We start from the raw sequence: 10127 nt of genomic DNA, 5'->3' as shown, positions 1-10127 counted from the left end.
GAACGTTGTGTTAAACCTATCTCGTGATGATGATACAGACGTTTTCGTTTTATATATCCGTAGATTTAGATGGCACAAGATAGGGAAAGCTGGAAGATACCCCACCGACAAGATAGTAACAAGCTAGGTAGTCTAGCGGCCTGATTCGAACTTCAAATAAAAACATTACTTTTGACACTGACATATCCGATCCATATAATATCTTTAGCAAATTTTTGTCGTATCTTAAAGTTTTAATCAGGCCGTAGGTTAAGTTAGTTAAGTTTCAGGCATACTTACCTATAAAAAGTTATATATAAAACTTGTTAAAGATCAAGTATCCTACTACTTGAATCTTAATAATTAAGTGTCAATTAAAGTACGTATGCACTAATAAATTCATTGGGTGATTAAATCATAGCACGTCGACATTATGTATATGTATTACCGTATCACTACAATGTTTCATGGAGATCCGGTTGCAATCTTGGCATCTAGTGCATTATTATAAATAAATTACCATTTCTGGATCATTCTTAACAAATGTAGGTACTCGTATATGTATTAATGCAGACGTGGATGCACTGCGTGTTCCCACACGCCACACGCCCTTGACAACATGGTGGCACTTGCTTAACTATGCCTGAGAACGGATGCATTCATATTAAATTGAGTACCTACATACTATAATTATGTAATATGTACATGCATTAATATGGACTTGCATAAATCTGAATTCTCGAACACAAGACCTGTTTTCTTCTTTTATTACAACGACGAAAAAAAAAATACGAAACCTAAAAGTTTAATTCTTGCGAAAATATTTTTTCCTAAATTTTCTCGACCGTCTGGATATTTTTAACTTGCCGAAACTTTTTCTTAGCGGGCATTTACTTGTACCCGGACCCTGGCGCTAGGCCGGGAAAACTCTAGGTTAAAGAAGAGAGGACATTACTCCCATTATGCGTAGGCTTTAGTCATATTTTATCCCCTGTGTTCCACTTTCAACCCTTAAATGGAACTAGTATTATCTTAGAGGACTTGATTGCAAATACATATTTATATTTATTTTATTTACCTCCTCACGTTTCGGATGTTACTTCACGCCAATAGCCCAGGGCCCAGTTTTATAAAGTTACAAGTTACAAGTTTACAGGCGTTTACTGGCAACACTTGCTCCGTTTTTTACAATTTGCGTTTTATAAAAGTACTGTGCTACAATTTTACAGGTTACCTCAGGTACAAGTGCCTGTAGCTCAACCATAGACGAAAATATGGGAGTTTAATAGTTTTAAACTCATAATCGAACAAGCGTTTTATAAAAATATTGTAAATTACAAGTGTAGATTGGAACACTTGTAACAAAAACTTACATACGTCTTGAGTCCTGTAACAGCACAACAGCAGCTACTTGTAGTGTCTCAGTGATTCGCTCTTTCGCTCGTCATTCTTAATTTTAATTAAAATTAAGGTAACGGCGGCTATTAACGCGGGTATCAAAATCGACGTCTAACACCGCGGTGTTTACAAATACGCATTTTGCAAGCAAACAGATTTATTCCCTAAGAAATAAAGCATACACAAAACAAGCTCATTCATTGGTCTATCGTGTCCATTAGTGTGCATTTGTGTGAGGGTAACAAAAAACTCGCGATTCGTCAGTTTGTGCGACGGCGGCGCAAGAGCCGGTTATTCCATACAGACGCGTGACACCACAGTTAAGTGCACTCCAATCTTACTTAGTGTTTTACGTAATAGCTATGGCAAATAAATTAGTGCAATGCCTTTTAAGAGGTTGTGTATTGTTTTCTACACGATTTTGAATTACTTTTAACTTAGTTTTTGACCGGGAAATACGTTTAAAATGGAAAATAAAATACAGCGGTGATAGGCGCCAATTACTTCTGTGGTAAGTAATTCCGTGGTATGCCACGGTAATAGAAAAAGTGGTAGTTTTGTTATTTACTCTTTAGTTTTGGTACAAATTATCAGTTTTATAATTTCTTTTATTTATTCCAATCTTGATCTATTCACGCTATTAAAGAGCTATTTCCGTGGTATGGAAAGTATTCAACTAACCCTTAATTTTTAACAAAAACTTCAGCACCGATTTCCTTGTTTCTATGGGAACCCTTAATCTGTCAACTTTTTTTTATTATGAGATAAAACCTAAAATTTACTTGCCGGTGATGTCATTTTCTCTTTACAAGAAGCTTGTAATATACGTGTTTGATGTTATTTGAAGAACCATCTGTGTTTTATTTTTTTTATGGGTCGGAACTAGGTTTAATCAAACTCCAAATTAAGCCTATTACCGATGGTATGATCAGATTACCCTCGGTGATAGAATGTATAGAAATCTATTACCGACCCAGACAAATATCGAATGGGTCGGTAATAGGCTCTTAAAGAGTTATCTATTACCGAGTGACTATTTGGTATTGTATTTTTGGTATTTTTAAACATACTCCAATAGTTTTATTTTTTATTTTTGTGTCATTATTAAACTTAATGGCACAAACATAATATATAGAACCCACGTCATTATTATTGTTTTAACCCTCGGTATTAGGTTTCGAATTTTGAGTTTGGTTTCTATTAACGAGTGCAGAAAAATCATGCCAATTGTACCCTCGGTAATGAAAGCTCAATTCGCGATAATAGAATCACTGCCTGTCCCTTGCCACGGTAATAGAAGATTGGGTCATTTTGGCTTCAAAAAATATTTTAATACATATAATAAGCCAAAATGAATCCAAAAACGTGTGAAACGGAAAGTTCATTAAATGCTCTGATGTAAAAAAAATATTCCTGGCTGTTAGACAGCATTGATACCCTTAATTTTTGGATCTCTTTTGAAAAGTTCCTTAACTACCACGGTAATAGGTGCCTTTACCTTATTCGTTTTCTGAGAGATTTTAAACTTTACTCTTTATTGTTAGGCACCAAAGCCAACGATTGTGCCAGGGCATGCATACTTTTCCATGCACTGACCTTATAAGTTTTTGTCAATGTATCTGAAATATATAGTAAATAGGAAATACTGTGACACTATGTTTGATATTGATTTTATTGATGATTCGTTTTATTTTGTCTACTGGGAAAGGATATACATACTAGGAACCGATATTTGTCGTTGATTTATTAGCATTCGTCTCTTTATTTAAGTATAGTGCATTCACATTATGGTAAAGTGTACTATTCATAATTTTCGATACACAGCGTACTTATCTTTGAGCCGCTACCGAAACGATACATTTTAATGTAATGTGAAACAGTACTTATTTACTTATTAGGTAAATATTTCATTAAATCTAACTTAATCTGAATCTGAAAACGGTCCAAAAAGTATATCCTTGGCATCGAACACCGCTCTCAACCACTCGATTTTTCCTTCATTTCTGGCCATTTTTCCAGTAATTAATATTTTACAGCAAACAATAACACAGCATTCATATCAGTAAAGCACCGAGTATCTATGGCAGACGTTTTTTTTTTAAATAGTGATGTCCTGCACACCTGTAGATTTCACATGTAATCGAGATTGACCGTGGTTCTTTACAACTGTAATTATCTATGTGTATTTATAAAACACCTGTAGCCGTTCACAGTGCATTACAGGTGCCTGTAGCCTGTACCTACTCTTGTAACCTGTAACTTTATAAAACTGGGCCCTGGAGTCTAGAGATAGGATATACTCATTTGATTTTTAGCATTTTTACACTTCTCACAAAGTTGGCAGTTAGGGCGATGTGTTCTGGCGTCTACATTAATTGAAAATAGTTAATGCACATGATTAGATTAATTTATAATATCCACTGAATAGTTGAAACTAATCGTGGGTTGAATGAAAGCTGTTATTTCTTATAGACGGTCTCAACTGAGAAGGAAAACTGTTTGTGAGAATCAATGGATTCCCCATATACCACATATAAAGCCCTTGTTATTATTACTTATTAGGTACTATACTTACTATACTTTTATAAGTCACTCTTCGTTTGTGGAAGTTACAAGTGCTTTTTGCATGTAAAAAATTCCGTGACTAGAGTCGTCAAATATAAAAACCCATCCAATTATCGAAATTGCTCACAATTTTCATGAGTATCGATTGAGAAATGCGACCTATGTAAATGGCTGTGACATACTGAGAGACGGACAGACGGACGGGCAGCCAGACATGACGAAAGTATAGAGGTTCCGTTTTTGTCATTTTGGCATACTGCCATGCTACGCCGATGGGGTTAGAACTATTTCAGCAATTTTTAATAAAACGAACTTATCTCTTTGGTACCTACATAACATATTCTATAGCCATTATTGTTGTTTTTTTTTTGTTTTTTACAAAATATAGGACAAATAACACCCCGTCTGATCAGTTAATTGAAAATGTAGAACTAATTCCTCTGAATGGGGTTCGAACGGCGAATTCCGCATCGCAGCATAGCGCGTTCACGTGCCTAGAGCCACCTCAGGTGTCACGTGTCACTCTTGCTCCCGTCGCGTCGCTAAAGGACCTCGTCACATTTCTCAAGGCGGCATCGACTTGAGTCGATCACGTTGTAACTTCGCACACAATTAGAGCCATTCGGATGCCATTAAGTTCGTTCAGCTATTAGGTTCCGCCATTGGAACATTCGATAGCATTGCGCTCATTCAGAAACGTAAAATTGAAGTAGAATGGTTAGGTGTCAAATTTTATGATTCTGACAAATATATTCCGACTCCTGGCCCCTGTTTCACCAACGTGACAGGTGCGACGAATTGTAAAATCACTGTTGCTGACGTCACAGGCATCCATGGGCTACGATTACCGCTTACCATCGGGCGGGCCGTATTCTTGTTTACCACCATCATTGTATTATTAAAAAAACTTTATGATATCGGAAAAAAACAGATATTTCTCTTACTAAGTTTATGACAATTGTCACAAGAAACACTACAATTGTCACGAAATTCCGACATATAACTCATTACCTGTCAAGAATTATCTACAATTCTTCTAAATCTTTGACAATTGTCAGAAACTTCGCAGGAGAAATATCTGTTTTATTCCGATATAATAAAGTTTTTTTAAATAATACAATGATGGTGGCAAACAGGAATACGGCGGCCCGCCCGATGGTAAGTGGTAATCGCTGCCCATGGATGCCTGTGACGTCAGCAACAGTGATTTTACAATTCGTCGCACCTGTCACCGATGTGAAATTGGGGCCTGATGTATCATCATAAATGTATAGAAATATTTGAATAAACACATACGTGATTCGTGTCTGACAGATGTATAATTATGTCGGTTGTGTCAAAACCGCAGCGAGACGACCGACAGCCGTGTCGTTATGCACTTATTCAAATAGTTCTATTCATTTACGTTAGTAGTCGTTATAGAATTAAGAATTATTTCACATTTTTTTTAGAAATGGTAAATAATGTAGAGTTAGACCGAGAAAAGTCTGCACTGATAGCCCACGCAGTGCAAGTGTTATTTAAAACGTCAAACTACTATGAAATTATGATGTTGTACCCTCCCCCTATATATATAAATAAATATCCCCTTAATAACTACTCCTAAAATTTGGCCTCGTAATCGTCTAGTTAACAGTTAGGACCCCTCGAAGTGGACCGCGGAAACCTAGATCCTTTAATGAGTAATGCTTATTTTGGACTCTGTTTTATTTTATTATTACCTAGTTCATAAAATAGAGATTTTATTACTGAGAATATTATTTATTATGTTATTAAAGACAATTTTCAGGAATATTTTATTAAGTTATTGTCGCAGCATATTCAACGTGTTCTAAGGTAAAGTATAAATGGTATTGCTAAAAATATTAGAATGGTATGGTAATGCAGTATATAAAATATTAAGAAAGTAATATATTCTTGATAAAATGAGTTTAAAAATTTTGTTGGTAAAAACCTGCCACACCTATTAAGCCTCCGGGATAACATATAAGTAGCATTCCTGGGATAAGCCCGTTTACACCCTAACTTTTCAAGATTATAATTAACTACCAGCTTCTTGCGAAGATGCTACTCATACGTTCGATGCAGGATTGGGGGCTCTTAGTCCAGTCAACAAGGTTAGTCGGAACACCTACCCTAACTTGTTAGCCAGACGGGCTTTTACCAACACTTCGGAACTTATGCGTATCTAGATGACTATGAAGAGAAGTGCCAAATATTCATCAGTCATCAAAATTACTTATCTTTTATTTCAAAAGCTAAGGGATATTAATCCCATTTCCATTCCCCAAACTAAAATATAAGCTGCATTTCTGGTCTCTTAGTAGTATAAACGAAGTACTAAATTTATTATGAAACTGAAAACGAACTATGAATATCAAAATGAGTATTATTTCACTCAAAGTATCCTTTGGTTTACTCTTGCCTGCCAAAGGTCCCCTAAAACAGCTATTCTTTGATATTCCATCTCAGAATAGACTGCATTTCCTAGCAACTCAATTTGATATTTTAGAATTTGTTTTATAAATACCTTGGAAACCTGATTATGTTACTCAGTACTTCATCTCTACTCCAGACGACCAGAATTTTAATAGATAAAATTAGAATAAGATAGAGAATACCCTTTTACCCAGATAAATTATAAGTTCATTAGCAGTAACAGTTAACTCCGCATAATTTTATAATGAAGAAACCATATTCGAAGGTTTTAAACGAGGAAAAATATCAACCGTTTCAATCTTTGACCCTAAATCTCTAAAGAAACCCTAATTCCCTAGCAATAGTGTGCGATTCTACCCTATTAACCCTATCCTCTGTCCCTACTCTAGTATAACCAAAGCACAGTTCGTACTTACCATCGACTCTGGTACTTTGGAATATACGCAAGTGTGTCCCTATTAGATATAAGCTAAGCATTCGGCGAGTGACTCCGAGATTGCAACCTATCAACTCGAGTTATTGCCCCCCTCCATGGCGTTTTGCACAAAGGCAGGGATGCAACATGGATAGATAGGTCCCTATTGTGTATATAATTGGTATAAATAAATATATTTAAAATACAAAGCCTTCGAATACTGTAGATTTCAAGCAAGCCCAGATTACCCCGGATGACGCGCACTTGACGTCCTTGCTATTGATCTGACAGTTGGACATCGAAAAGCTAGGGAGGGAGACGTTTTAAGTCTGCTATGTTGATATAAAGCAGACCCCAAGACAACCCTCATCTTGGAACAAGTTAGACCTCCTTCCATCCGCTGTTTGTCACCGTTAGGATAGCAGATGAAAGGCTAGACTAAACTGTATGTCTAGGCACTGATTTGGTTTCGAATCATATGAAAAAATAAAAATTAGGAGTTTTCAGATTTAGGACAAGTAAACACTTTCCAAACAATTACATTTCTATTGAAAATCTTCTATAGAAAATTATTAGTAAAATGGGCACACTCTAACCAAAGATGCCTAAATTCCAACAAAACGGAAACATATTTCCGCCATGCCAAAACAAAGACACAATTCCAAGTGCTACTCTATGAGATTTGGGACTTGCGTCTTAATCTCGATAAAGCCCAGCGACTCAGAAAAAATTGGACAGAGTATCCCCACCCCTCACCATTAATCTCCGCGTACTATACAAAAACCAAAGTCAGTTGTCGGTCCGGACGCTAGTAAAAGACTAACTCGCGTCCTTCCCCATCAATCCTTTTATACTATTACCCATGTCGTCACTGAAGACAACCCATTGTTCTCGGACATTCCATCTGTCGTCAGTGAAGACAAAATTGACCTTGGCGAGTGCAACCCATTGTCCTCAGACATTCCATTTGTCGTCAGTGAAGACAAAATTGACCTTGGCGAGTGCAACCCATTGTCCTCAGACATTCCATTTGTCGTCAGTGAAGACAAACCATCGTCCCATATTATACCCACTTACTTTACCGAAACATAAGTCTTACATACTTTACTTAAAGCTTATTTTTGGTTGGATAATTTAATAAAGCCGTTTAATGCCGATTCTTGACATGCTTCGCATGTAGTCCCTATGCCTTATACTTTAAGATTTACTCTTGATTAACCATGATGATTTTAATCTGAGCCACCTATGAATCTCTTACGTAACTACTTAAACCTTATATCCTACATGTTAAGGTCCATATTCTAATAATAAAATGCTGATGAGGGTAGTTTTAAATTGTATTTACGCACGCGCAAGCACAACGAAAAGTACGTTTGAGTCAACATTTTTCCCTTTATGATTCCAAATATTGCGTTCATACTGAAGTATTTCATGTTTACCTTTATAATAATGTTTTTAAACATATATAAGAAAATAATTATTTAATTATTGTAACCTTTTATCTACCTCACGCTTTTTGAGTTTTACGGTTTAAAACAATACCTAAATGGCTCCTCGCCCATACCTGTCAAAGTCAACGTAAACAACCTTTCTTACTGTCAAATGTTTTCGTAAACAAATCCTTGTCGTTATTTTGTTTTTACTAAGTCAATTAACAATTAATCTAATTGTGGATACATGTGATAAAGATTAGACTATGAAATCAAGTGCTTCGAGCTACCATTTTTAGAAATTTCAATGAAAATCAGGAACGTAAACGCACGACCGGCAAGGAAGCTCCCGGAAGCTTTCCTTCACCGCTAAAATGTAAGTTTTATATTGATAAATGAGCTTAATATTACGTAATAGGCATATGGCCAGTCACAATGTACAAATAAAACCTTGCACTACGTGGGCTATCAAAATCGCTGCAGACTTTTCTTGGTCTAACTCTACCGTTTAATTGGTACTGGTGCGTTTAATTGGTACTTTGGCAACTACATTGTTCTATAATATTTAAAACTTTGGCGTTTTGAACACATATTAACTCACATTTATATGATTCACATTGATTTGATATTTGTATGATTTATAATATACATTGTTCTACTTAATAATTCATTTCCAACTGCGTATATTAATTATGACGTGTGTTACCTATTTTATAACAATTAGGTACAGCCTGAGTCTATTGACACGCCATTTATTTAATAATGGCATAATACTTCATTTTAAATAGACGTCTTACAAGTATCGGTCATTCACTGAAACTAATATGACCAGCTTACCCGCCAGGGGATTAATAATGTACCACAATTGAGAGTTTTATGACTATAATAGGTAAATGTTCACAATAAGTTCCTTCAAGTTCATTATAGCAGCATAATACCATATATGCCAAGCTTTATTATTCTATTTAAATCAATAAATACATTATAGTAAAATATTAAATCACAACGCCGAATAGTCGAGTAGGGGGTAAGTTTTTTTGTCATCAACGGTAGTAGTAGGCAGAGTAAGGGGCAGCGTAGGCATAGGGCGAGTAGTAGGGTGCGGTGTATGCGCTGCTGTATGCCGAGTATACGGGCGCGGTGTATGCGCTGTATGCGGCGGGGGCGGTGTAGGCTATCGGGTACTCGTAGACCAGGGGCTTGGCTGCGGCGAAAGCTAGGAGAGCAGCGAACAACACCTGGAGACAATATTGTAGTGCTTAAATTTAGATTAAGATATTGAAGTGTCCGTCAGACGGACCTTAATACTGTGGGCGATAACAAAGGGGCAAATAATAATTGTAAGTTTGAATACTCGAGTATTAATCAACGGGTCCGAAAATCGATCTACATATGGAATTGTAATGCCACATTTTTATAATATCGTCACTGATTTGCTCACTTCATGAAACTATTTGACATAAAGGGTTGCAGATCTAAAGTTCTCCCAAATTGCGATAAATATTATTTAATTTTACTTGACACACTGCACTATTATTGTTGTTAGTTGTTGTTGTTACACGTAAAATAGGTAGTAGTAACCTAGTATAGAATTATACTTTATTTGTTGAATTTTCATATAAATAAGAATTCATAAACAAAATTTAAAATAAATTTGAAGTGAATTAAAATTGATCAATTTGACACTTGACCTTTTTATAAATAAAACGCGATAAAAGATATTTACAAAATTAACTTGGCTACTCTGAAGTGTAATAATAAACTGCTGCTGTAGATTGAATTTTAATTAGACGCAGGCTAAAGTATCCTTGAAATTTGCTGTTGGAAACAGTTACAGTTACAATTAAATGAAGCAATAACTAACAACTCTTGGCGAAAAATACTCCAATAAAAGTAATATA

Source organism: Cydia fagiglandana, chromosome 11 (assembly GCF_963556715.1).
Source record: "Cydia fagiglandana chromosome 11, ilCydFagi1.1, whole genome shotgun sequence".
Lineage (NCBI taxonomy): Eukaryota > Metazoa > Arthropoda > Insecta > Lepidoptera > Tortricidae > Cydia > Cydia fagiglandana.
This window is presented reverse-complemented; position numbering follows the sequence as displayed.